The sequence below is a fragment of the Dromiciops gliroides genome, chromosome 3, assembly GCF_019393635.1.
Source record: "Dromiciops gliroides isolate mDroGli1 chromosome 3, mDroGli1.pri, whole genome shotgun sequence".
Classification (NCBI taxonomy): domain Eukaryota; kingdom Metazoa; phylum Chordata; class Mammalia; order Microbiotheria; family Microbiotheriidae; genus Dromiciops; species Dromiciops gliroides.
Window position 1 is genome coordinate 458829330 of NC_057863.1, and position 27814 is coordinate 458857143.

General features: G+C 34.2%; 1 protein-coding gene across 11 annotated transcripts in view; it reads right to left on the bottom strand.

Moving 5' to 3' along the window:
• The window catches only part of PKP4 (plakophilin 4), a 247843-nt gene that overhangs the window by 111417 nt on the left and 108612 nt on the right, over positions 1-27814 (bottom strand). For 4 of the 11 annotated variants that reach the window (XM_043991467.1, XM_043991468.1, XM_043991470.1 and 1 more), the window contains exon 2: positions 15896-15960. The exons of the other annotated variants lie outside the window; for them this stretch is intronic. The gene's annotated coding sequence lies outside the window, so the exon portion shown is untranslated. The remainder of the gene's footprint in view (positions 1-15895; positions 15961-27814) is intronic. 11 annotated transcript variants of the gene reach the window in all.

Below are 27814 nucleotides of genomic sequence, written 5' to 3' on the forward strand. Positions count from 1 at the left end.
AAGCACTGCTATCAAAGGGCTTTTTAGCTTTCATTTGAAAGAACAAACCAAGACCATCCCCCTGGCAATGGCTCAGCTATTTAGAGACAGAACTCCCTGGGAATATATTCAGGTCCATGATAATTGGTTAGTATCCAGGATACCTATGTAGTTTTAATTGCTTTTCACTCCTAAAACCAGCCTGGGTTGTCTCCCCAGTTACAACTTTACAAATAAATATCCATCAGGACTCAAGAAACATCTAACACCTATGATCACAGCAAGATTTCTACATCCTTTTGTTTGGAGACGTCATATAGATATGTGGACATTAAACTCACCCTTGTCAACCAATTACAATGATCAAAGATCCCAAAACAGATTCCAAAGTTGGTAGAGGTATAGCTAAAACTGTACTTGCCCACCAATAGTAAATCTACAGCCTTCAAAAACAAGGGAATATCTCCACTACAGAGGTGAGGCTTCTCCTGTCCAAAGCGAAAAAGTAAGATGCTATTTTAGGAGTGGCCACAAGACAACTCTAATATGGATGCAAACTCAGAAGACCATAAACTCCCACAATCTACTTCCTTCCTGTTGGTTATACAGAATAATCTTTTTTAAAAAAATGTATGTGTGTGTGTATGTATGTATGTGTGTGTGTATGTATGTATGTATGTATGTATGTATGTATGTATGTATATATATATATATATATATATATATATATATATATATATATAATCTAGTACATAGGTTTTCTCCTTTTAAAAGTCCTTATTAGGTACTCTAATTTACCACATAATTACTCATTTGGAAAGGCCTTTGAAATTGAAATGAAGAACTTGAAATGAACAGAGAAGCCAGAAGCCTTTTGATTTTAAAACTCAAAGAACTCACAAGAACAACCCTAATTTATCACCTCAAACTTGTTTCCCCTTCCTACACATAAGCAAGGGATAGCAATGAATCACTGTACTATTTTTCTGTGTGTTTTTTTTTCTTTCTTTCATCTAGATCTGTGGATATAGGGAATTCCTTGTGTGGAAACATCCTTCTCTACCACTCCTCCCCCAATGGATATAGATCAGTATCTATCACCTGTAACTTATACTCTTATGCATTAAGCAACTTACTGTCCCACCATCAGAGGTCAATGGTCTTCCTGACTCCAAAGCCAGCAAAGCCTTGTTCTGTCACATAACTGAATGGGGTAGGTAGGAGGGGGCAGGGGCGGGGGTGGGAGACGGAAGAGATGTCGTGAAAAATGTGGCCATAGTAAAAGTTTATGTACACCTATTTTATATATCTATATACCCGGGGCTGCATAAAAATTTCTCTGGTGAAAAGGGGTCATGAGTGGAAAAAATTTAAGAAGCACTAATCTACAGTATCCTGACCAGAGGTACTTGTTCCCTTTGAATCTCTCCTACTGACCTTTGGAAACCATTGTATATAAACCTTTAATTTGGTTTTTAATATCAGGCTTAAAGGACCCATACACAAAAGTCTACCATTACCTTCTATTTCAATAATTTATTAACTAAAATAACAACCATTTATTAAGCACCTATTATATGCAAAGTTGGGAACTAGGTGTTAAGTACAAGAGAGAGATGGAAAGATAATTAAGAAATTACATGTCCTGATGTCGGTTTATGGGTAAAGGAGAAGGAGTAGCATGTGTATAAAAGAAAATAAATAGGCATAATTTTTCATTATTACACACAATAAAATGTAAGAATAAGAAGTACAAACTGGTATACAAGGTTCAAGGAAGGTAAAATCATTTGGAAGTCAGTGAATAAGGGAAGTGCTCATGGAAGAGGTAGACTTTGAGTCAGATGATGAATGAGAGGGGTAGAACATTCTGAGCACTGGGAATAATATAAGCAAATATTCAGAGATCAGAAAGAGTTGAACATAAATAAGTGTTGGCAAATTACATAATCCATCTTGAGTGTAGTATGTATTGAAGGGGATTGTGTCAGACAAGTGCAGAAAGTTTGATCAATTTTAGGTTGAGGAAGGTAAGGCTATGAACTCTGGGCTTTAATTTCATATGCAAATGGAATAATTGAAGTATTTTGCTATTGCAATTAGGCAATTAAAAACTTGTGATGGGCACAGTGCCTTGCTCAGAGTAAGCATTCAATGAATATTGGATCAGTGAAGCAATTTGGAAAAACTGGCAAAAAAGTATGTCTTAAAGGGCTTTTAACTGTGGGATAAGATTTTTTTGAGAATTAAAAGGCTGTTTTCTTCTTAAGGATAGGAAAAATAAAGTTATATTTAACAGTAATGAGAAAGTCAATTTAAGTGTATTTAGACTTTTGTAGTAACGTAAATCTTCCTCTAAATAAAGCATCGCTTAAATTGATTATCTTTACATGGTTAGGTGGTGCAGTAGATAAAGTTCAGGACTTGGAGTCAGGAACACTTGAGATCAGATCTGGCCTCAGCCTTATAGTTGTATAACCCTGGGCAAGCCAAGTCACTTTGGTGCCTCAGTTTCCTCATATATATAATAAGTATGTAATTCACAGGGTTGTAGTAGGAATCAAATGACTTAATATTGTGATCTCATCAGCTTCCAAGGATTTAATAACCATTTCTGGCCGACAATTCTTAAATCTACTATCCTGCCCTAATCTCTCTGATAACCTCCAAACACACCTCCAATTGCCTTTCAGACATCTCAAAGTGCATGTCCAAGACATCTTAAATTTAGTATATCCAAAACAAAACTCATAACTTTACCTCCAAAACCTCCCAACCACCTACCATCCCTATTAGTTTGGAAGGCAACACACCATCCTCTGAGCCCCTGAGGTGTACAACCAAGGAGTCATCCTAGATCCTCTCACCTTCCCCCCTCCGTCCAATGTTTTACCAAGGCTTGTTGTTTCATCTCTGCAACATCTTTTTTTCTTTTGTGGGGCAATGAGGGTTAAGTGACTTGGGTCACACAGCTAGCTAAGTGTCAAATGTCTGAGGCCGGATTTGAACTCAGGTTCTCCTGAATCCAGGGCCAGTGCTCTATCCCCTGTGCCACCTCACTGCCCCTCTGCAACATCTCTTAAATACAATCCCTTCTCTTCTGACAGTTACTGATATGGTACAGGTCCTCATCACCTCCCATCTGGACTACTGCAATAGGGAGGTCTGCCTGCGTACCTTTTCTGCTCCAATCCATTCTCCATTCCACCATGGAAGTCATTTTGCTAGAGCACAGTCCCATCCTCAGTAGAACAACAGGGGCTTCTCATCACCTCCGTGATCAATATAAAATTCTGTTTGGTATTCAAGGCCCCCTTCTAGGCTCTCGTCTTCTTACTCCTCACTCCCTGCCCCACTCTTTGATCTAGCGGTGCCAGCCAGCTCAGCATTCCATGACCAAGACACCCCATCGTTTGGTTCTGGGCATTTTCTCTGGCTGTCCCTCATGTTTGGAATGCTCCCTCCTCCTCTCCACCTGCTGGCCTTCCTGGCTTCCATCTATGACAAGAAGCTTTCCCCGAGCCCTCTGAATCTAGTGCCTTCTCTCCCATAATGACATTCTCTTCATCCTCTATAGAGTCTGTCTGTACTTATTCCTTGCTATCTCCACAGGGCCAGGCCTGTTTTTCTGCCTCTTTTATGTATCTCCAGCCCTTCAGCACAGTGCCTGGCACATAGGAGGTACCTAAACGTTTACTGAATTTACTAATTTAACCTATGCCAAAAAGTGCTTTGCAAACTGTCAAGCACAACATAAATACTCTCTAGGAGTAGTGCTAAATATTTTACATGAAACAGAAATACGTATTAACCAACATTCTCAGTTATTCATGCCTGGAGGAAGTCAAGCTTTTTGGACCACACCACCAGAGTTCAAGGACCGAGTCAACATAGTGGTAGCTTAGCTATGAAGCATGCCTACAACCAATGACAGCCCTTAAGCACTAAATACTCAGATACAAACCTAAATAATCGAGAAAATTCCTCCAAATTATCTTCCTCAAGCTTCCCTGAGGCTGTAATTTACCTAAGTAGGATCATCAACACTGTTACTTTCTGAAATAATCAGTGAAGTCAGCTGACTTAGTTAGATCCAGAAATTTTCCATTAATCCTGAAAAGTTCAATGCAGACCACATTTATATCCAAATGTTTTACAAGTGACTTGTTAGTGCTCAACCTTAATTAAATGAACAGCTCTTCAGTGGTCCCATCAGAATTATAAACTATGTAGGCCAGAATAACAGCTGTGGTGATAGAAATACATTTTCTTTGCTCCAGTTATTATGGATCATTTAAAGATCACCAAATATTTTGGAGGAAAAACCTACAGAAAGTATCACTAAACTATTATGTATTTTTATAATGTTACACATTTTACCTCAATAAAATGTTTTCTTCATAATACTGAAGATACTGTAACAGATTCTGAAACAAATATAAAACTTTTACCTTGAGAGGCATTATTGAATTTATTTCCATGCTTAGTAAATCTACTTTTTATAATGGTTTAAGAATGAATACTCTCCTTCAGAATAGAATAAAATTTTATTTTCTTTTGAGGTATTATAGTAATCTAAACTCAGTGTGGTATACTATAAACATCAGACTCAAAGAAAATTAGTTTTTAGCACTACAATTTTATTTGTGATACATCACAACTTTCCCATGCTTTATAAGCTGAATTTCTAAGGAAGATTTTATTGAAATCCTATTGTTTAAAATACAATTTAAGTAATTGTCATAATGGTCTTTTTTCTTATATTCAAGCTATCCAATGCAAAGTGACTTCCTGCTATACCATCTTAATGTGTTTATCATTAAAAAAAAAAACCTCATAAAACAGCTGTTGTTCATGTGAGGACCATTTTATAAACATCACTGTGAAGTGCATGATAATCCAAGTCTTGTTTTTTAGAATGTTTATAGGATATATTTTAAAAGAGCAATTTATTTTGCTACTGTTCTTTTTGATATTAATTTTTACAGTTATCAAGAAAACCAAAAGAAGATTAGGTTTTTTCCCTTACCAAAGCTAAGAGAAGTTGATACTTGTGAAGCAACTGAAACCATCTTCAATTCAACAGGGTAAGAGAGGATATATGGGGATATTCACTTAATACCATATTAATCTGCAAAAAAGAGTGATTCAAATAGTTCTATTTAAAATAACATTAAATTGTTTTATGTAATGCCAAATGTCATACTTAAACAACTATTATTTTGAAGGGTGTTCTTCAATAAACTCTTTTAAAGCAAAATATAGTTATTTGTATAAATGAACTATTTCAATATATCAGTATGAAGAAATTAAAATATTGAATTGTGATGCCAACTGTGATAAAACAATGGAATTTAGCAGATGCCCAGGGGTCCCACCTGATTGATTTAGTATTGTTTTAACTGGGTGAGAATGAGAAACTGACCAAGTACCTACTTGGGGATGATTAGATTCTAGCCACACCTGGCTGGCCCTGAGTGATGTGTTGGTGTACTACTGGTCACGAGGTGACCACTCTCAGCCAACCAACTTGAAGGACCTCCCTTTTGGGGGAGAGAGAGAGAAAGTAGAAAAGAGAATGCTGAGTCTGAGAAGTACTCTCTTTCCTGGTGGTGAGCTTCGGGAGCTTACCAGAGAGGGACTGCACAGCTGACTCTAATTGAAACTACCACCCACCCCAAGTTATTAGAAGCAAGGCCAGCTCTTCCAGTTAGCTGAACTGGAAGCAAGTTTGGGATTTGAGTTAGTCTTTTCTAGAGCCAAGGAGCTTATCTGTTTTTCTCTTCCCCATTCCCTTGTCCCTGGCTTTATTAACTTCACCTTTGTTGAAAATTTTATTCCCATTAATAAAACCTGGTTTGTTTGTGGAAAAGAGGCCGTTAATCTCCTTTCTTATTATCTTGGGAGAAACAACTAAAAAAGGCCGTTTTGAAGGGAGGAAACGTTGGACCTAGAGGTCTCTAATTATTTTCTGAACCCCAATATTATGACTAGACACTCAATTAACTCTCCCCATAATAAATTTGGCCCCTACACAACTTAATCACTTCTTATGCATTCATAAGTTGGAAAAAGAGAAATTTTGATTTCTTTTCAATTCTCAAATATCTTCTGAAATTTAAGAAAAATTCAAATGGAAGAAAACTTTCTTTAAAAGTAGAAAACACTCAAAAAAAGGGTGGGGGGGTGGCTAGGTGGCGCAGTGGATAAAGCACCAGCCCTGGATTCAGGAGTACCTGAGTTCAAATCCAGCCTGATACTTGACACTTACTAGCTGTGTGACCTTGGGCAAGTCACTTAACCCCCATTGCCCCGAAGAAGAAGAAAAAAAAAGTAGAAAACATTACTACCATTAATGGTAATCTATCTAATCAATCAATCAATTAATTAATTAAACTAGCTATCTCCTGATTTCAATTGGCAAACCAATGTCCATGCATTTTAATATATAAATAAACTACTATACTAAAAAAATATGTTATTTATATTTACTTAGTAGTTTATTTCCTTCATGACCTCATAAGTACATATTAGTGAATCCTTAAAAAATAAAGCCATAACCCATTCTACCTATCATACTCTCTCTCTTAAAGGTAAAATGCCTTTCATGGGGCTGTGGGGTAGATATTTCACTTCTGCCTCATATCTGTACTATCCAATTTTTAGCTGTCCAAATCCCCTGGTTTAGGATCAGGGCAGATGTTTGATGAAAGCAGTAGAGGTAAAGAAAGACTTGAAGTTCAGTCTCAGGATTGTTTTGCCAAACACATACTCCTGCTTCTACCTGCTTCTAAATGTCATTGCTACTGAGGAAAGAAAGAAGAGATTTTCCCACCTGATCTAGAAATCCTACAGAGATCTACTAGGTCCAAAAGTTTTAATTAGATGATTTACTTTAATGCTCAAAGATACACTTTTTGGATGGTTGTCTATTAGTTACAACATTTACTGTACCTAGTATCATGGAAGAATGATTGTTGGATGTCTGTGTCATGGTCACAGTGAAAAGTCAAGAACTGACCCTACAACAGCTGTCTTAAGAGGTGTTTGTTTTTAATGATAAACACATTAAGATGATATATAATATATATAATATATATAGCAGGAAGTCACTTTGCATTGGATAGCTTGAATATAAGAAAAAAAGACCATTATGACAATACATACAATGTAATTAAGGCTCTCAATAAGCTAAAAAGATAGCCTCTTTACGCTTTATTATTTCCACTTTACAGATAAAGAAACAGACTTGGAGAGTTTAAATAACTAGCCCATGAAAGTTAGTGTCAGAAGTGGGATAAAATCCAGTTACTCCTTGAAAGAGAAAAGAAACCAAACCTTATATAGGAACATAGATTTAGAACTAGAAAGTACCTTAGAAGTCATGTAGTCCAATACCTTAATTTTGCTGATAAGGAAATTGAGGCCCAGAGAAAGTAAGTGTCTTGCCTGAAGTCACAGAGTTGGAAGAAATAAACTGTGATCCTCCATTGCTGGATTCATCTAAGTCTTCTGGTAAGAGATAACCTAGTTTTGTGTGGGTGTAACTTAGAGTTCTGACCTGGGCCCTTTTCTCTGCATTTTCTATGGATGATGTCATCAGCTCCAAAGGACTAAACTTATCATTCTATGCAGATGATTCAAAGAACTATATATAAAGCCCTACCCTCTCTTCTAAGTGATAGTCATCCACTCAATGTTTTCAACAAACATTTCAACAAACTATGTTTAAGGACCTTAAGTTGAGGATGATGTTTTCAAACAGGGAGGGAGAGAGAGAGAGAGAGAGTGTGTGTGTGTGTGTGTGTGTGTGTGTGTGTGTGTGTGTGTACCACATATACATTAAAGGAAATACAAAATATATACACAGTAATTTGGCAGGGAGTGGGAGGAGAGGGTAGAAGAGTGCTAGCAACAGGTAAAATGAGGATACATCTTTTGTTGGAGGTGGAACTTGAGATGTTTTTGGAAAGAAACTAGGGATTTGCCTAAGACAAAGTATATATCTAGAGTCAGATTGTGAAAGATTTTAAATGTCAGAGGAATTTATACCTTATCCTAAAGGCAATTGGGACCTACTAGACTTTGGGTTAACATGGTCAAACTGGTTAGATAACTACCTACTGAACATTTCCAATTGAATGTACTGTGCACACCTGAAATTCCACAAGTCCAAACCAGGAACTCATTATCTATCCTCCCCCAAACCCTCCCTCTTTCTAACTTCTCTATTTCTTTTCTGTCAAGTAAGTGTGTAACTGCAGTCATTTTTGCCTCCACACTTTCCATATACAACCAGGTGTCAAGGCTTATCAATTTACACCTCTTACAACTGCCTCTTCCTCTCCATTCATATGGCCACACTGGATACTTTTAATAGCTTCCTAATTAGTTTCCCTACATCTAGTCTTTTCCCTTCCCACTCAATCCTTCAGAGATGCTAAATTGTTATTTCTAAAGCAACTCCAGGGCTAATCCATGCACCCATGATCCAGTCTTTGCTCAGTTAATCAATAAGTATTTGTCAAGTGCTTGCTATATGTTAGGTAGTACTGTGCTGTGTCCTTCGAATACAAAGATAAAACATGTCTTCCACTTCTTCTCAAGAAGTTTGTATTTTATCATGAGACAGATGCACGTATGTAAATATACACAGAATCAAATACATGCATGTGAACTTGACAGTGTCTCTTAACTACTGTCAAATTACCTTTCTTTATCTTTTGAGAGGTAATAATTTTTGCCCCATCTGTCTCATGGGATTGTTGAAAATCTAATGAGATCATCAATGAGAAACCTTTCTGGAAAATAAACTTTACAAATGTAATTTCATATATTTTTAAATTGAATGATAAGAAATGTTGTCCTTATAACTCAGTTCTCTCTCTCTCTCTCTGACTTCTATATTCATAGTCTACATAAAGGAACAACAAACTTTGAATAAGTTCAGTGGGAAAAGTATGTGAGAAATACTAAATTAACATTAATGTCTCTGTCAAATCCTGGAGATGTTCTTATTATTTTTATTGTATACAATCAGTTAATTCTCTCTTTTTGGCACTGTCAAGTGGTTCAACATCAGAAACTTAACGTTCTATTTCATCGAATCATTCCCCCACCCCCACCCCCACCCCCACCCCCACCCAAAGGAATATGCTCAGTTTTGCTGGGTAGCAGATTCTTGGTTGTAATCCTAGTTCTTTTGCCCTTTGTCATATCATATTCCAAGCCATCCAGATCCTTTAATGTAGAAACTGCTAAATCTTGTGTTAATTTGACTGTGCCTCCAGGATATCTAAATTGTTTCTTTTTGGCTGCTTGCAATATTTTCTCCTTGACCTGGGAGCCCTGGAATCTGGCCATAATATTCCTGGGAGTTTTCATTTTGGGATCTCTTTCAGGAGGTAGGTGATTTGGTGGATTATTTCCATTTCTGTTTTACTCTCTCATTTTAGGATATCAGGGCTGTGTTCCTTGTTAAATTTCTTGAATGATGATGTCTAGGGTCTTTTTTGATCATGCCTTTCAGGTAGTCCAAGAAATCTTAAATTATCTCTCTTTAATCTGTTTTCCAGGTCAGTTGTTTCCATTGAGATATTTCACATTTCCTTCTACTTTTTTTCATTATTTTGATTTCATTTGAATATTTCATGTCTCATAAAGTCATTAGCTTCTACTTGCCCAATTCTAATTTTTAAGGAACAATTTTCTTCAGTGAACTTTTGTACCTCTTTTGCCATTTGGCCAATTCTGCTTTTAAAGTAGTTCTTTCCTTCAGAGGATTTTTGTATAACTTTTTCCATTTGGCCAATTCTGATTGTCAAGGCATTCTTCTCTTCATTGGATTTTTGTGCCTCTTTTCATTTGGCCCATTCTGTTATTTTCTTCAGTATTTTTTTTTGCCTCTGTTAATGACTTTTTTCATGATTTTCTTGATTATTTTAATTTCTCTTCCCAATTTTTCCTCTGCTTCTCTTACTTGATTTTAAAAATCTGAGTTTTTCCATTGCCAGAGACCATTTCATATTTTTCTTTGAGGCTTTGTATATAGGAGTTTTGACTTTGTCTTCTGAATTTGTGTTTTGATCTTCCCTGTCACCACAGTAATTTTCTATAGTCAGAATTTTTTTCTGCTGTTTGATCATTTTTCCGGCCTATTTTTTGCCTTTTAAGTTTATGCTACAGTGGGGCTTTGCTTCTAGAGTAGAGAGGTCACTGTTTCAAACTTCAGGGTTTTTTGTGCAGTTGTTTTCAGAGATAATTCTGCAGAACTGTATGTTTCTTCCTAGGGGTATGATCTAGGGAGAGGTGTGTTTATTACTCTCCTGGCCCATGCTCTAGATCTATAAGTGACCACAAACATTCTTTTCTGCCCTGGATCTGTGATCAAGGTCCTAGCTCCCCTGCTAGCACAAGTGCCAGTGTGCTAGTGTTCCTTCTTGACCTGGGACTGAGACTCAGCTCCAAGTATGGGCAATGCAAGAGAATAATATCCTCAGTGCCAGAAAAGTGACCCCTGTAATTTTTTCTGACCAGTTGTCTGATCCCCTTACCATCTGTGGGCTGAGAAATCCAGAAACCACCACTGCTGCCAATGATTTATCTCCCCCACCCCCCAACCAGGCCTACTGCTAGTTTGTTGGGACTTACCCTGAGATGAACTGTGCTCCATTCTCATCCTGGTGCATGTGCAACAGATCATTCCAGCAGACTGCATATGTTGTCTTACACTGGTAAATTGTTTTACCCAGTCCTTTTGTGGGTTCTATTGCTGCAGAATTTGTTTGGGGGTATTATTTAAAGTTTGGAGGTGTTTTAGGGAGAGCTCAGTCAAATTCCTGACTTTTCTCCATCATCTTGGCTCTGCCTTCCTACTGTCTCTTCTTTAATAATGTCATTTCCATTGAAAAAATGTTAAGTTTCTGATGTTGAACCACTTGACAGTGCCAAGAGAGAATTAACTGATTGTATACAATAAAAATAATAAGAACAACTCCAGGATTTGACAGAGACATTAATGTTAATTCAGTATTTCTCACATACTTTTCCCACTGAACTTATTCAAAGTTTGCTGTTCCTTTATGTAGACTATGAATATAGAAGTCAGAGAGAGAGAACTGAGTTATAAAAGGACAACATATTTGTTAGCATTCAATTAAAAAATATATGAAATTACATTTGTAAAGTTTGTTATTTTCCAGAAAGGTTTCTCATTGATGATCTCATTAGATTTTCAACAATCCCATGAGACAGATGGGGCAAAAATTATTACCTCTCAAAAGATAAAGAAAAGTAATTTGACAGTAGTTAAGAGACACTGTCAAGTTCACATTCATGTATTTGATTCTGTGTATATTTACATACGTTCATCTGTCTCATGATAAAATACAAACTTCTTGAGAAGAAGTGGAAGACATGTTTTATCTTTGTATTCGAAGGACACAGCACAGTACTACCTAGCATATAGCAAGCACTTGACAAATACTTATTGATTAACTGAGCAAAGACTGGATCATGGGTGCATGGATTAGCCCTTCTGTCTTCAACTGTACTGTCACTGTTTGGACAAACAGTGATACTTAACAGATACAACTTCTCTTATCCTTCAAATTACATCTAATCATAAAATTTGAACTTTCTGAATAAATTTTTGAAGAATTTATACAAATTTTATCACCTGTTACCATAAATCCTTATATTTTCCAGTGCACCCAGGAGATAAAGTATTTCAAGTAGCTGACTTTACTATATAACTAAAACTCATTCCAATTTTTTTTTAAACTAAAAGCATTTTTGATGGAATTCTAAGTTGTATTTTACATTTCCATGACTTCTGAAACAGAAGCTACTGAATATAACTATTTAATTGATGGCTATCAGCATTATGAAAATCTTTGTTGTTCTACATAGTAAAAAGAAAATTATGTTCATTTAGTAATCTCTTTCTCTTGTCCTTTTGTATCAGACTTTTGGCTATCACTGAATCAGTTTCTATTAGCCAAGTCATCATCCCCTAAAATTTGCTGATTTTGATTGACTATAAGGTATTATGGGCAAGAACTATTTTATCTTATCAGATCTTTGTATACCCAGAACCTAGCACATGCCTTGGCACAAGGTAGACATTTTAAAATTTTTGTTGAATTCTTAAACTGTAATCCCTTATAAACTATAAAAATCAGATGATCAAATTTCTAAGTGAGAAGCTAAGGAGCAAAATGTAGGAATTTGAGGTATTTTGGAGTTTTATTTATCTTGAAGTTCTGTTGGAGGTTAAGATTGCCAGAAGTCTGACTTCCATTTAAACAGAAGTGGCAGTATACTTAATATTTTATTTTGTGTTATTGATTATATTTTTGGAGGAGACGAGATCTGTAACTCTAGAACCCGAAGGGCTATTTTACAGATGAGGACACTGAGTCCAAGAAAAGTTAAGTGATTTGTCCATGGTTATACAGCTGGCATGAGTCATAGTCAGGACCTTCTTAACTCAATGGTCTGTCCTATATACCATGTTGCTTCTTCCTGATTATATATACACAATGAAAATATTGAAATTTGGAAGAAACTTAAAAGGGTTTTTATCCCAAGCAAATACAGGTCTTCAATGGCCATTTAGTTTAACATCCTTATTTTAAAGGTGAGGAAATTGAAGTCAGAAACATTAATTTCCTTTTTCAAGTTCATTAAGGTTAAAAAAAAGTATTTGGAATAATTAAATTTTGTGGAGAAAAATTAAAATTCACAGTTTTCCAGTTCCATTTATAAAGTGAATTTTGTGATGAAAATAATATAAAGAATTAGGAGAAAGTTTCACAAAAAAAAAATCAGTAAAAAAAGTCTGTTTTCTATAAATCTATGCATCTAGCTTTCTTTTCTTGATATAACTAAATTTTATAATCACATGCATGTACACACACAACCTTAAGAGTAGTTGTAGCATCCCCCTTTCCAAATATAGATTAAAGAAGTGAAGAAATGGTAACATTTGGTTTCTCATAACAACACTATTCACAATGGACATATTTAGCAAGTTTTGGTCCTATTTTGTAAAGTATAAAACAATTTGAAAATTTAAATTTATTTCAAAATTCAAAACTAATTTAAAAATTAAATTGGTCAGTATTTTTTTTAGTTGAGTTATGCTACTTGAAAGCCTTAAAAAATACAAAATTATTCCCAAAGTCATATACAGAAACCTTTTTACAAATCCCATTTATTTTAAGAAAGTATTTTCTTTTTAAACTGAGAATCTTATAATTTTAAGAAAGAGATCAAATCTTAATTATGCTCTTCATGGTATTTTATCAACATATATTTATTTAGTAAGGAAACATATCTACTTTCTGAAAGCTACAAAAATTATTTTGGTTTAGATTTGAGAAATGTAATGGAAATGAATAGGGAAAGGATGATAAAAGATAGTAATTATCAATGTTAGAGGGTCAGCAGAAAGATAAGCACACTAATACCTTAATGGAAGAGTTATGAATTAGTCTAACCATTATGGAAAGCAACTTGGAATTAAAGAAATAAAGTGAGAAACATATCCTAATTCTTTAACTCAGAAATCCCACTGCTAGGTATATACCACAAAGAAGACAAAAGAAAAAAGGACATCTATGTATAACACAATATTTGAAACAGTGTTTTTGTGGGGTAGTAAAGAACTAGATATAAAGTAGATACCCATCAAATTGAAAAAGGCTAAGGAAATTGTGGTACTTAAATGTAATGGAATATTACTGTGCTTTAAGAAATAATGAGAATGAAAAAGAGAATTATGGACTTTCATAAATGGGTAGAAAGTGAAGAAAAGCCATGAAAATAATATTAATGCATAGAATTCCCCTTCTCTCCAAAATTCAAAATAAAGGAATTAAAATTAAACAGAATGTTTCATAATAAAAATGATTAAGTTTAGCTTAAAAGAAAAGAAAAAAGCATCTCCCTCTCATCTTGAAGATGTCTCAGACTATAGCTATGGAAGACTGCTATACTGACAGACTTGGTTGAAGAGGTGGTTACTTTTGCTGAACTGAGTTCCCTACCCCTCCTCCTCCTTTCTTTTAAAACAGAATGATTTTATGTGGAGAAGGCAGTGTAAAAACAAAAGCCCAAAATACAATTCTTTTAAAAAGAAAACCAAGTTAAAATTTGATTCTTCAATAAAAAATATGCAAAGTAATCTTAAAAATAAAAAATAAATATGCCATGTTGTGTCCCATAGTGTGCTATTTCAGATCCAAGGACAACTCTGGGGCAACATAAATATCTATCTACTTTTCAACTTTTTCAACAATATTAATTAGGTAATTTTTAGTTTTAGGTTAACTAGGGAAACCCAAGGAGAGAACGTCAGTCCATTTTGATTAATCGTTTTGTTTGACCGTTTTCTCCAAGTGGGTTTTGGGTATATATCTTCCAAAAGCAGACACTGAAGTTTTCATATATGAAATGCTAATTAAATATTTTTCTTTGACATTAAAAAACTTTACATTTATACTAGGAACATTAATTTGTGCATTCTTAAAGCACTATCTTGTAGCAACCTGATTAGGGAAAATTTACCAAACATGATAATGCTTAGAAATAGCAAATATCACTGTTAAACACTGCCTAGGTAAAGGCAGTTTTCCATCTGGTTTTAAGCAGTAGTTCACTTAAAAATTCTGATACATTGATATTTAAGTGGTTAACAATTTGAAAATAAGTTTGGATTAATCAAAACATTAAAAATATTACCTATGTGAAAAGACCAAACTTTTAAAAATAGGAAGAAAAAACATGAAGCATACTGTTTGGTTACCCTTTACCAATAATTTCTTTGATTCTTAAAATTTATTACAGAGGACAACTATGGGTAATATTTTTGTTGAAGATGAATACATTAGGAAAAAAATTGGACTACTAAACTGAACTGTAAGACACTATCTAATTCTGACGTTCTATTACCTGTAGTTTTTCTTTTCTGTTTTAAATTAATACAAAACTTTATCAAGCATTTATTATGCATAATGCAACCCTGAAGATATAAATATATGTATAATATGGTTTCTATCCAAGAAATAGTTAAAAATACTTCTCTCAACAGGGCACAGGGTAGAGAGGGGGATTATGGAAGAGGTTGGTGATCTTGAAGTAAAACAAAAATACTTCTTAAGAAGGCTCTTAGTACACATAAGGAAATCGTTTAGCTTTCTGGTAGTAATATTTTGCCTCCAACAAGGTGCACATTCAGCTGAAATAAATCAATACTATGAATTTGGCTAAAAAGCAAAGTCGTCTTTGTTTAAAGAATAACTGCAACCACTCATCCACAAAGGGCAGGAATATCTGCCAGAAATATAAAGTAAATTTAGAAACCTCTCCAAAAACATTTCGGGAAGTTATTAGCTATTTGTTGAAAATCTACAAGGTTTATAGCATTGTACAAGGCATTTAGATTCTAATGTTAATAAGAAAAAAATGTTTCTTGACCACATGGAGCTGTTCGTAGGAAGGAATTATGATTCTGAGTTATGTACTACTACTATATGCTTACTACTCTAGAAAGACATGAGACTTCCATCCTATAAACATAACTAGGAAACTTGCTTCCTTTGATCTCTTCAAAGTAGTATGATGGAAAGAAAAGATAACATCAACTTAAAAGTCAAATACTCATTTGCAATGATGGTGCAGGGAATAGGTATTGTTTTGAAATGTTTCTTCCCGCTCTGTCTTTCCCACTTCATTGAGAATGAGAATAGAACGTTAGCTACTATCATCAAAGAAAGAAATGGCTTCTCAGAGCTAGGCAGTCTCTAGGTATAATAAAACTACGTTATCTTAAGCCAGAGAATGTTAAATGCCTTTTATGTACTGAGTAGTCTTAGAGCAAGCTCTGATGGAAAAGGGTGTTGTCTCAACTCACCAAACTGAGGTAGGGGTTGGGAACAGAAGGGTTCCAGTAGATGTGGATGAAAAATAAACTTAATGCTGTGGAAGAAAGAAAGAGCAACAAGCAATTTAGCAGTAAAATACACTGTAGTAGATGTTCCTTTTTGCTCTATCAGGTTTGCAGGTAATCAAGTGAATGTTTTAATTAAAAAGTTTTAAGTACTATAAAACTCATCTATGCAGAACTTTCACAGAAAAAATGTTTCTAGGCAGCAAAGTTTTCTAGATAGCTGAAGGTTTACCTCTTAAAAATAAGATCTCTTTTTAAAAAATCATAACTGAGGAAAATCTTTCTAAAATACATCATGTCTTTTCAAATAAGGCTTCTTAAATAGTATAATCAACAATCAGCAAGGATATGTTAAGTGTCAGGGGATTCAAAGACAAAAATGAAGCCAATTTTTTTTTTTCGAGAAGCTTACATTCTATCAAGATATACAAAGGTAACTTAACCTTTCCTTGACCAGTCAGGGCAAGCATTGTTAATAACTATTATACTTTGCTATGATAGAATTCAGGGTTTGAAAACATTAGCTTTCAAGATTTGAGATACACAGGGCTTCCTGGCTCGATAATACACTCTGGAAGAATGTCACACTTTAACATATTTGTGTATCAAATCTGTGTTTTGATTATTTCACTCCCCACTGAGGGCAAGCTGATAATTCTCACTGACATCGATATATCTGCCATTAGCAGTCCATAGATTTTGTAATTTCTGTTGTTATTCTGGGAAATTATATAAATAGACCTACTAGAATTATTTATAAAATAAGAGGAAATGAACTCTTAATGAGGGCCTATATGTGAAGTGCTCAGGAAAAAAGAAAAACTTACTTGAGGAGAGTTTCAGTCTTAAATAGGTAGTACTTTAGGCTATTTATTGTATATGGCTAAATTATATGATACAGTATTTGCATTTTGATAATCATATATAAAATGAAAGGATAAGAATAAAGCACCAGCAACTGTATAAAAGGAAAAGAGCCAAAGGGGATGGCAGTGGTGGTGGTGGTGGTGGTGGTGGTAATAGTCTAATCTATTTTTGGAGAGCTGAATTACTGTCTCTCTCCATATTATATATAAAAAATCTTTAAAAATAGATGTGAGGGAGATTTTACATTAAATGTATTTGTATCATTTATATAGAATTATTATTTAAATTAATATATTGAAAAGTCAAAACATTATAATAAGACCAGATTTAAAATATTCATTTTATTTAGAAGATGCCTGTTATAATGTACACTTATCTGAAAATCTCTGAAAATCTTTATCCATTAATATGGTACAATAATAAATTTATTAGATTAACTAACAGTCATCTTGGAAGGCTGGGAGAACTTGGTTCTAGGATAAGGTAGCTGAGGTAAAATCAAGAAAGAAACAGCAGTAACCAACTCCAGAGGGATGGAAGTTGGGCTGCAGGTCATAAATGGAAACAATGACTTAAGAGAGGTGGCCAAAATGAAACAATGAACTCTGGGAAGTTAGGTGGGCAAGTCTAGATAGGGATATTTTGCATATACTTTTCAGGTAATGAGAAGAGTCAAAATGCAGGTAACATAATGTGATCAGTCAAATTTGATGTTAGCAGTTTTCTTAAGATTTTCAATTTATTGAAAATCATTCTGGCCAGTGAAGATGATAGCTAATGAAACCAAGGAATGGTAATGTCATTCCTAACTTCTTATCTGCATGGAAATTATTTTTCAGATCAAAGTATGAAGAAAAATAAAGCCTTCACATTACTATTTGTAGCCATAAAAATCAGGCAATTCAAATGTACAATTTTATTTCGAAGGGCAAACAGAGCAAATATAACCATCCTTGGATTAAATTCAGGTTAAATAACAAAAATATAGTTTAGGCACACATACTATCATAGAAATAGCAAAAAATTTTATAGATCATTAAGTACTTTTTCACCTTACTGACATTTACTAAAACATGTCTGGAAGCACTTAAAACCTAGTAAAAAATAGTCACAAACTTGCAAATATTAGGTGAATGAATGAGACATCATCTAAGAGTATAGTCAATCTGCTGTCAGTCACAGGAGCTGGAGTGCTTGTGGTTTTAAAATTATTCCAACAAGGTTCATTTTTGTTTTAGTTAAAATAAAGCTCATTTGTTTGTCTCATTTGCTATTTGGTTACTTATTTTTCCTGAGTTTTTCATGCAGAACAGAACATTGAGAGGCTCAACTGATTTTTTGCTACCATAAAGTGCTATTATAAATATGTGGTATGTATTTATAGGAATACTTTTGTGGTAGCAAAAAACTGGGAACAAAATAGATGCCAATCAATTAGGGTATGGCTAAACTGTAATACATTAATATAATGGACTATTATGACTGTGCCATAAGAAACAGTGAACATGATGAATACAAAGACTTATATGAACTGACGCAAAGTAAACAATGCCTAGAAAACAATATACACAATGATTAAAACAATATAAATGGAAAAAACAAGATACACAACCATTGAAACTGAATGTTGCTAAGTTATATAGAACAAATTTGTCCTCAAAGAGAAGATGAGAAAACATCTCTCCCCTCTACCTTTCTAGAGGTGGGAAGTCCATGGTAGTGCTTATAATGTATGTTTTTCCCCGTAATGAATTCATTGGCATTACTTATTTTTTTTCCATAAAAAAGTGACTTTTGGGGGGGGTTGGGCAATGAGGGGGTTAAATGACTTGCCCAGGGTCACACAGCTAAGTGTCAAGTATCTGACGCCAGATTTGAACTCAGGTTCTCCTGACTCCAGGGACGGTGCCTTATCCACTGCCCCAGAAAGTGACTTTCTTAATAATAGAGCTAAGTGGGACAGCTAGGTGGGGCAGTGGATAGAGCACCAGCCCTGGAGTCAGGAGCACCTGAGTTCAAATTCGGCCTCAGACAATTAATATTTACTGGATGTGTGACCCTGGACAAGTCACTTAACCAGAATTGCCTCACCCCCCCTCAAAAAAATTTGAGATAAGTAATCCAAATGTATTTTAACCAATTTAGAGGGATTATCATTTCCCTTCATTCTAGAGCCTTTTTCAAACACTACAGAACAAGAATATAGTTTCTTTTTGCAACCACATCACATTAATTTAGTTACCCCGAGTTAAAATAAAATCCTTATGGTTTAAAAATAGTAACAAGAACAAAGAACAGCTGTCAAGTCATAGATCCCCTATTATCTAATGTATAGTTGGATTTTAAAACCTAAATGTAAGACTTTTTATTTACCTTTATTAATTTCATCTTATTAGTTTCAGCCCATTCTAATCTGTTGAGATATTTTTGATACTGATTCTTTTTATCAAGTATCAGCTTTGCATCCTAGATTTATTTCACATACAAATATAAGCAGGACTCATAATTATGGATAAGAATTGTTTGAACTGAACTGGCAAAGTGTAAAAAGCACTGGCTTAGGAGATAAAGGATTTGGGTTCACATTTCATGTCTGACATAGGTAAAGTGATTAAACTAATGTAATATAACATAAACCTCAGGTCTCTAAAAATGATGGGGTTGGACTAGATCACTTCTGTGGCTCTTCTAGCACTAAATCTATAAAACCACGAATCTTTGACAAGACTATGGGTAGATCCCTATGGCATGTGACTAGAGATGCCTGTAAGGATGGCATTAATTCATTGTTCAATATTCTTAGTATGGTTATTAAACCAGCTGATTGCTGGATGCCTCACTGATTTATTCAGCTTCCACTTTTCCAACTTCTAATCTTCCACATCACATTTATCCACCCACAGAGGTATGAGAGAAGCAGTGCAATGGAAGGAAGATGACAGGAATGCTGAAGGAGATTTTCTTATATGGGAAATGAAGTTGAACTAGGTCATCTCTATGGTATCTTCCAATCTGAAGAGTCTTGTATTGTACATATTACCTATATCATAATATTTAGGGCGAGAGATAAAGGGAGTGCAATATCTTCTCTTATCCAAGAAATTCTAAAAAGAAAATCTAAAACAATGAACATGAAATCCAATGCTGAATGTGCCAGCCTTACATTAAATCTCAATAATTCAGCATCCATTCATTTAAAATTTAATAGCATAGGTTTACATGTGCAATGGGGAACAATGATTTGACACTCAATTTCCCTGAGCAGATTGTGAACTAGTTGTTATTCAACTAGTAAAATTGAAAAGAAATAGATTTTGTTTTAAATATTAGCAATAAATGAAAAAGGCTTATTTTAAAATGTGAAGATGGGATTTCAATCCAAAATGAATGAAACTGAGAAAGTCTTTGTCCTTTAATGTGTTTTTACACTTATAAATCCAAAGCAAAGCAATAGATTATAGACAAGCCTGTAGTCTATTTCAATTTTCCTCCCATATTGTAGAATTGTATATATTCTTGGTGCTGTGGTCTGAATTTTTCAGGATATTCTCAATATACTATGCAAACTCCAGTTACATATACAATATGATCTTTGCTTCTTCTCTGAACATCCTGACATGCATTAGCTAGTCTAAGAAAATTCAATATTAAAAAAAGTTGAACTTGAAAACAAAATAAAAAATGTAGCAGTGAGAGTCAGTAGAGAAATAATTTTCCCTTTACCCCAGGACTTAGCAACGCATTTTTAAAACAAACAAAAAACCAAAAGCTTACCTTAAGGAACTTAAGATACTATCGAGTTTATAAAAAGCTCGATACTCTATATTTTCAAGGATACAGTCATAGATCTAGTCAGAAAGAGACTCGGAGTTCTTAAGCTCATTCAACACGCCCTGCCACTCCCCATTTTTCAGATGAAGAAATTTAGATTCAGAATGATTATGTGACTTGCCAAGGACATAGATGTAGTAAGTGTCATGAGGCAGGATAAAAGCCCAGGGCTCTTGAGCCAAAGTCAGAGTTCTGTCCATTGTACCAAGCTTCCTCTCATATATAAGAAAGGTAAATTTCAAAGATTGTTTTTAATGAAGTGTATTTTACCTATTTAATTTTTAAAATTTTGTTCCACTATTTGTTAGATATGATTGTGGCTATGTGGATTTTGTTATTCAGTCATTTCAGTCATGTCTGACTCCTCATGACCTGTTTTGGGGTTTTATTGGCAAAGATACTGGAGTGTTTTGCCATTTCCTTCTCCAGCTCATTTTACAGATGAGAAACTGAGGCAAACAGGGCTAAGCGACTAAGGCCAAATTTACACTCAGGTCTTCCTGACTCCAGGCCTGGTGTTCTGCCCTCTGTGCCACCTAGCTGCCCTTAGACATATAGAGACCTGTAATTAGTTGTCTTAGGGAAACAGTGAAGTTATATATTCTTTTAAAATTCAGTGCATTGTTTTTTATAAAAACAATTTAGAATGAATGGAAGTTATTGGTTTGGCAATAGGAAACTGTCTTACATTATATTAAGGTTCAGGATGCCCTTCATCAACCTAGTGAAATCTTATTTATTCTTTAAGGTCTAGTTCAGGGCAACATCCTGTCAGAAGATTCCCATCTGCACACCAATTGAAATGGAGCTCTTTGAACAACACAGTAGTATGGAGGTACATATTTTATCCCCCATCTATACTTAAAATCCTCCCTTGAAGCACATAAAACATCAATCAAAGAGGTGAAAAGGAGAAACAATGGCCAAAATTATTAGATATTTTCAAGAAAAGTGTTGCAAAATATAGCTATTCCCCCCCCCCCACTGAAAACAGTCAAATTTAAGTAAAGGAAAAAAAAATGAGACTAATAGGTTATTTATTCCAATTAATAAATAATGCAAAATAATTATTACTATATGCAAGTGAGGTTATCATTCAGTGTAGGAGTATGATGAAGTTGAATTGTACCATTAGACTGTTTATGTGAATGTAAAGTATGTGAACTCAAAGTTCAACAGTCAAAAGTTAAACAGTCTTTGTGTGGAAGCTAAAAGTACCATGCTAAGTATAATGTAACAACTGAAAAAATAACTAAAAAATATACTTTGACATTTTCCACAATCATCGTTAAACTGAACTGCCTTAAAATTTTATTGATTACCTTAAAAAATGTAAGAATATCTGCTCTCGATAGATAAATTCATAACTGATTTGAAGAGAAAATTCACTGAAGTAGCCAAAACTAACAGGAAGGCAAGAAACTAAATTAATTAGAAGAAACGCAGAAAAATAAAGGAAAAAGCTTAAATCCTGAAGACAGAATCCAATATATTTACCACTGGAATTCACAAGTAAATGGTCAAAGGCCAGGAAGTCTAATAAATTTAACTGACATCTTCAAAGTATATATAGGATGTCCTTAGAAAACAGAATTTTTCCACAGAAAATTTAGATTCTTTATAAGGCAGAACCAAAACTGTGAAAACCAAATGTTAAGGATAACATTAAAAATATTATTAACAAAATCATTAAGGGCAAAAAAGCCTCATTCAAAAGAACTGGTGATAGTACCTGAAGCTATTATAGTTAAAGGGATGCTTAGAAAATTATATTCCAAGAAACTTGAATAGTTATGCTTACAGATAACTCAAGAAAATTGAAATCAACTAATTTTGAAACCAAGTTCTTCCTATTTTGTATTACAAATGAATGAAAAAACAGATATAATAATTTGATTTTAACACACACCATAGCCCCTGCACACACACACACACTGAAGTCTCATTGCACATAACATTAAAGATCTGTTGTTTTGCAAACCTACTGTCATTAAGAGAAATTTTCAATAAAATTAATGTTTTTAGTGGAAATTATATTGTCTAGGAAAATTGTATTGGACCTTGCACTGACAGAGCTCATTTGATGTCAGGATAAAATGTAGGTCCTATAAGTATTATTTCAAAATGTAAACCTTTATAATTTAGACACAACAATCATTTGGGTAAAGAAATATGAGTGAGGAACTCTATTCAATTTTTCAAGTTATTAGAAGAAAGATGATTATTTTTCTTTTCTAATTTTTAAAACTCCTTGCCTTGCAAATGAAATATAAATATGTAAAGATCTACTTATTAATCATTTGATGGATCAAGAGAAGTAATTATCTTTTTTTATTAATAAAAAACAAGACAGCTCTAAATATGAATGGTTAAGGAATACATTTGCCATGGGAAAATATACACTTAGTCTTACTCCATCTGGAGTAAATCGCCTTATCTTGTGATAGTGAACTGAAATAAGTACTCAAGCTGTCAATATTTATTATACTTTGGTTTGGGGTGTATGATTTTGAGTGGCTAAATAAAGCAATGGGAAATTTCATAAGTACATTACTCTACTACTAGAAGAAACCTCAAGAGGCCACCTAGTCAAATTCTCTCATTTCCAAATGTAGAAACTGAGTCCTAGGAAGGTTAAGTGACTCATATAATATGATGCAGATGTAGTCACCAAAGGTGGGATTTGAACCCAGAGTCCTCCTACTCCAGAGCTGGCATACTTTCCACCTTATCATACTGCTTCATTTATAGTTTTCTGTTGTAGCTGTAATAAAGAAAAAATACTGACCTGTTTCTATTTGAAAAATAATTATAAGCAGCAGTATTACATGCTCTGACAAACTGCCACAAAGTAAGCCAACCTATCTTATTAATATTATTGTTTTATTATAAATTGAAGGTTATGGACATTTAGATTTCACGAATACCAGTACATATTATGTAATTTTGTTGTGTATCTAAGATTTGTTCATGCCTTGTTTAAAAAGTTACGATAGGGGCAGCTAGATGGCGCAGTGGATAGAGCACTGGCCCTGGATTCAGGAGTACCTGGGTTCAAATCCGGCCTCAGACACTTAACACTTACTAGCTGTGTGACCCTGGGCAAGTCACTTAACCCCAACTGCCTTACTAAAAAAAAAAATACAAACTAAGAAAATTATTTCTATATAGTGTTCTAGAGAAAGAGTGAGGAACACCAACAAGTTTTCTATAAAAACAAATAAGAGGGGGGCAGCTAGGTGGTGCAGCAGATAGAGCACTGGCCCTGCAGTCAGGAGGACCTGAGTTCAAATCCAGCCTCAGACACTTAACACTTGCTAGCTGTGTGACCCTGGGCAAGTCACAACCCCAATTGCCTAACCAAAACCAAAACCAAAACAAAAACCAAAACAAAAACAAATAAGAGAGGGCATACATCCTTACATAAAGACTGGGAACCACTGCCTTAAGGGAGACTTGAGCATAGTGTTTTGCAAATAATTTATTGTTAGTAAATATATGAGGAGTGGATGAAGGGGGGAAAAAAGACAGTTAAGCATGGAATCCTGCACTGAAATACCTTAAAAAGCCAAAGATAAACCTATCCATTATACTTTTAAATGTATGTTTCTCGGCAGTATACTTATATATGAAAGACTCAAATCTAGAGCTCTAGTTGTACCTAAAAACTAACTGAAGGGGGGCAGCTAGGTGGCGCAGTGGATAGAGCACCAGCCCTGGATTCAGTTGAACCTGAGTTCAAATCCGGCCTCAGACACTTAACACTTACTAGCTGTGTGACCCCAGGCAAGTCACTTAACCCCAACTGCCTCACTTAAAAAAACAAAACAAAAAACTGAAGGATTAATATACTTTGAAAACTAGCACAAAGTAGTGTAAGCAGCAAATTACCTTCAAGATCAACTACGTAGAACAATGCAGCAGTCAAAAGTTATCTGTGAAATAGGCAGTTTGAGACATGCTATAAAAACTTTTTTAACATAGTGTAAAGGCCTAGCTTTTCATAAGACTATATGCAAATTGGCAGACTACTGCACATGGGCAGATCTTTATATTTATAGCTGGTTAACCAGTTAATCTATTAACTTAACTGAATGAACCAATTAAAGTAGGTTAATCCTTGGATCCTTGCACTCCTCAGCCACAAGGGGGACCCTTCTTTAGTCTGTGGAGGACTTGGTAAACCTTATCATTCTATGATTCTAAAGGGGAAAAAGAAAACTCTCCAATTCCACACTTACATAACTAACAGTCTGCATATATGAAGAAGAACATAAAATTGCATGTCAGTCTGGAATATACCTCATTTCAAACCTTCCAACTACTATTAATAAGTTTTTATGTTTTATGAAAGACGCCTTTTATGGGAGACAAGAAACCATGTTTTCATTCTAACTGTGCAATTAGCTGCATGGCTTGGGACAGTTTGCTTCCCCTTTCTGGGCCTCAGTTTCTTTTTGTATAAAATGGAGAGACTGTGTTAAATGGTCTCTAATATCTCAGGTGTGTCTAAAAATCTATTAATCCATGAAGGAAAAGCACTAAACTAAATTTTGCCTATTTTGAACACAATGATGACATCAATGGAACAATTACAATTTAAAACAGGATATTAAAAAAAGGACAAAACCTTGATATTGTTTTAAATATTTGAAACCTATATATTGCATTTAATTTTCAGTAAAAACTTTATTTGTCTTGGCTATGCCAGTAGCTTGGTTTCTTTGAGTAGTACATACGCTTCACTTCTCTTCCATGGTTTATCCAGTTGAGGTGTGGCAATCAGAAATGTTTTATTATAAATAAACTTAGTGACTGAACAAAAGGGATGTTGCGGAGGCAGGTGCACAGCAGTTAGCTAAGCTGTTTCAGTTTCAGAGGAATAAAGTAAATAATTACACTGGAGTCTGTTCCACTCTGGGCATTTTGCCACACAGGAAGGGAGTATAATTCACTAGTTAAAATACTTGAACACAAAGTTAAATACTAAAAGATTTCATTTGGATTCTAATTTCCTAATTTTATGTCTCCTAAAAGTTCAGATTTCTCTAACACTTCTTTATTCAACTGTGGAATATTCAAATTTCAAGAATTTATAATTTTTTCCGAAGGCTCAATTTTAATATCTGATAAGATTAAGAACATGTTTAAATAAAGGCCATATATCTGCATTCTTCATTAAGACTAACAAATTTTTCATACATTAAAATACAAAAATATACATAATTTGGGATAATCATTGTATTATAAAATATAAACCAGTTCTTTGGTGGACCAACTCATGCACTCTGAGGCAATGGCCTTCAGTCTGTGTTAACTCTGGCTTCTGAGCTTAAGCCACACATGTGTCAATAATACTGCATTCTAGTCTTAGTTCGGCCACAAATAAGATTTTACCTTTTTAGGCCACAAGTTCCTCATTTGTTAGATCATCTCTAAGAGTCTATAAACTGTGCTAATAAAATGTATCTTTATAACATATTACTACTCATGGCTTAGTCATACAAAATACTATAATATCATTTCAATATAATAGGATGTGGTTTTAGACAAAAATGCAAATATGGGAAAAACTCCTCCTTATAAAAACCAAAATACTAACTTATTTATTAACTTTTATTTTCTAGTTTAACCCAATTCCATTCAACTTAAAGAACAAAACAAACAACAACCAAAGAAAATTTCTATGTTACTTGCTTGTCCTCCATTCTTTGGGTTTTTAAATTTTGGATTCTACTATCTCTACACAAAATGGGCTATGGACCAAGTTTCAATTATAGGAAACTCCCAGAATTATCGAACATTCATTCACAATAAACTTAAGCTACTATAAGAAAGGCTTACAAATTGCAAGTTTCACCTAAAATTTGAGGAACAAACTTTATGGAAAAAAAAAAAAAAGGAACCAAAACCCTTTTTCTTTCTATGCATAGCAGTAAAGGTACAGTTTGTTCTGTGGTATAAGGACCAAGGCTTTAACAGATACACTTTTTTTGTGATGCCAAATAATTATTAATTATGTGTTCCTCTAAAATTAAGTAAAAGCATCAACTAAACACAATAGCTAAATAAATCTATAATAAAATAGGCCTACAAATTTGTGTTTCCTAGTATAATTTTGGGCTTGATTATACTAGAAATTTCTACTTTCTTCAAGTTCAGTCTCTGTAAATGAAAGTAATAGATCACAGTTTCCTTTTTAGCTCTATAATTCTACTTATAAGTAGTAAAATAATATGGGTACGTATATATTATTTTCATGGGTATAAATATTATGGAGTTATTTTTTCCATATAAGGTCCAAGAAATTCATTTTTTAGATCCAAAAATGACTAAAGATATAACACAAAGTTTTTGTCTCAATCAAGGGTTTTTAATCTATTTTGTGTCATGGACCCAGACCCCAGATCCATGACAGTCTGATGAAGCCAAGGACTCCTCAAAATACTTTGAATGTAGTATATAAAATACACAAAATTACAAAAAGCAACCAATTCTATTGAAATACAATTTTATGTATACGTATATATGCACATGCACATATATATAAAATATATTTTACATTCAGAGCACTATTCTAAATAATAACAAAATGAAATCAATATATTATAGAGGCATTATTATGTTGGTTATTAATATCTTTGTGCTATTCAATTATAACAAAATTCAAGATTATAATTATGAATAATATTTTGAAATAGAATATTTCACATAATCGGTAGGTAATTTATTTCTACTTATTTTGTGTATTTTATAAAATACACCTACCTATCTCCAGCTACAGAATCCTTTACTCCTGCTTTTAAACTAGGTTGACCTACTCTTTCATGCCATCTCAATCACACATAAGGAGGGTCACCCTAAGAGATTTTTCCATTACCTAAAACTGCTCACTTCCCTAATTAGAAACTGTGACACTCCCCTGACCATAACCTCCTAGCATTACATTTCCTTATGTTTTGACTCCTATGATACCTCTTCTAGTTTGGAGAATCTAAAAGGAATCCCAGGGGCTTACTTGACATTTCAGGTTTTAGAGAATCCATATTCTCCACCTACATTTATATCATGGTGCCCTCCATTTACGAAGTCACTTGCAACTATACCTTTCGGTTCTGTTTTGATAGGGCCCCACACAGGATACAGTCCTGGAAGATATTAAGTAAGCTGTATAGAAGTATCTCC